This window comes from Penaeus chinensis, chromosome 8 (assembly GCF_019202785.1).
Source record: "Penaeus chinensis breed Huanghai No. 1 chromosome 8, ASM1920278v2, whole genome shotgun sequence".
Classification (NCBI taxonomy): domain Eukaryota; kingdom Metazoa; phylum Arthropoda; class Malacostraca; order Decapoda; family Penaeidae; genus Penaeus; species Penaeus chinensis.
Window position 1 is genome coordinate 1,234,725 of NC_061826.1, and position 2,500 is coordinate 1,237,224.

Below are 2,500 nucleotides of genomic sequence, written 5' to 3' on the forward strand. Positions count from 1 at the left end.
TTTACAGCATATTTTTTGTTATTTTTTTTATTTTTTATTTATTTATTTTTTTTTTTACAGAACTATGTTTAAATATAAATGGGAGGAATATACCTCTAGTCTTTTGGTAGCATAATGTCTTTGTATACAAAAAACAAAAAATCATGCTGTAAGTTATCCTATCTGGTGTTTGTCCATCTTAACTAAAACACTTTTTGAGCTTTTTATTGTTCTTCATTTATTTATTTATTATTATCACTATTTTTTTTTCACACTAGTATTCAATTAAGTTGTGTATATAATCGTTGAGATCATGTTTTAGTTCAAGCTGGTTAGGTTGCATGTTTTAGCTTAGCCTACTTCTTAAGATATGAATTGAAAAACAAAGAAAAATCATGGCTGCAAATTCAAGATGTTTGTATAAAGTAGCTTAGTACATGTGCTGTTTGTAACACTTGGGTATGTTATCTTCCATATGCTTCCACCATTCTATTCTCTCTGCTAGAGCTCCACTTGTTTGGCAATTTTTATTTTGCTTTACATCAGATCTACTGCTGTGACACTTTTTTGGCAGATAGAAGATAATACTTCTTTTTGTTATCTACACTTCCCCCCCCCCTCTTATCCAGCCATCAGATTAGTGATACGACACTGTCCTTGTCTTTCAAATGAATAGATATGAATGCTGTGTAAACACCCACTGTAATAAAATGCAAACGAGTAAATATCCAAATAATGCAAAATAATAGATATCCACTGTCATCTCTGCAAATGAGTGATTATCCATAGATAATACTCTTGTCATTGAATTGAGAAAACAGTTGTTTGTGAAAGTAAGTAAATACCCACTGTCATCAACTAGATGAATTACAACCCATTGATTACCTTCTTAGTTATTACTCCTGAAAAGATCCACCTCATAGACACAAGGTTCAAACCAAACAACAGAGTGAGTTTAGAGCCCAGAACAAGTGCCCTTTTTTAAAAGATATATCCCATAGATATATGCAAATAAACACTGCATACATTATTGTGTGTGTTCGTGTCATCACTTTCTGCCTCCATTTGTGAATGTTAACACACCTTTTCAGTGTACCTCAGATTATCAATGACTAAATTTCATCCCTCAGATGACTCAGAAGCTTTTTTCCCATAATTTATTTTAGTTTTTTTTTTTTTTTTTTTTTTATTAATTGATTATTGTTATTATTACTTTTTATATCAAAGGAGTAACACACCTGATCCCATACATAGCTGGTGTTGATAGAAGCCATGCTCAGCTGCCTCACAGGTCACTCACAAAGACTAATGCCCAGCTGGGTCCTGCATGGTGCATGTTTATCTGCATACAAAATTATTTCTATAAGTCATCTTGCTGCAGCCAGTTTGGTCCACCAAGTGCCTGAGAGCCTCCTGTGGACAACTCTGAGCGCTGACTGGGTTAATATGAATTTGTGAAACTGATACTTTGTCAATACAAGATGCAGTATCATATGTTATCCTAGAACCTAGCCATTATTATATGTGTAAGATATATTGTTGATTAAATATTATGTAGGCACTTTCATTTTGCAAACAGCATCAATTTAATTTTTTTGTATTAGTGCATATTAATTTTATAAAGAGTAGACACATATAATTAATGAATATTTCTTTCCAGTGCATCTTTGTTGATGAGAGTATTAGCTCATCTCATATATTTGTATTTTGTTAAGGACATTGATATACTCATGTTCAAAGAGCAAGCAAAGCTCTTTACTCTTTGAGTAAGTCACCCAGATTCACGTAAGTACTAATGCGCCCTAGCAGATGATACACAGCAGGCAGCTCACAACACCCACTGGCTGGGTCACCTGGCAGATAATGAAAACTATGTTGTGGTGATCAACATGACACTGAGGGAGACTGAGGTTGTCAGGTTTCAGACTTGTGGAAGAGGCATAGAAAACATCTTGAGTCTTTGGGTTGCCATGTGGTTGACAATGGTGTTATGCAGCGTTTGCAGACTGGTTGTAATGGATGCTGTTGTGTTGGTATGGAGTTGTGCAAAATTATTACTGGATTTTGATACAGTGGGTAACATCCAGCTCACCAAGAACAAAAGGAATCTTGAGGTGTTTGGAAATTATACTTTTATACAAACTATGATGTGAGGAGAACATTGAGCAAAAGTCCCTCCAATGAACTGAGAGCTACTGGGTGATATAGCGTTAATCATCCATGATAAAACATAAAAGATAGCTAGATGCGACCAAGTAGTAAAACAAAACATAAGCCACTGGCTTTTATGAGCACATAGAATACAGACATTGCTCGTTTTTCATCCAATAATAAAATGACCCAGGGTTGAGAAGGGACAGAGTCCATATTATGAGGAAATACAAGGTTAAAACAGTAGTTTAAATATTGTTAACAAATACCCTAAACAAAATTTTGTTTCACTTTACATGCATGCGTGTGTACTTCCCTTCAAAATTTTGTCCAGTGTGTCCATGTTCATACAGCTTTTTTCACTGTGTCT

At 34.5% G+C, this 2,500-nt stretch overlaps 1 protein-coding gene across 5 annotated transcripts in view; it reads left to right on the top strand.

Annotated features, from left to right (window-relative positions):
• The window catches only part of LOC125028167 (single-stranded DNA-binding protein 3-like), a 159,283-nt gene that overhangs the window by 105,861 nt on the left and 50,922 nt on the right, over window positions 1-2,500 (top strand). The window lies entirely within an intron of this gene.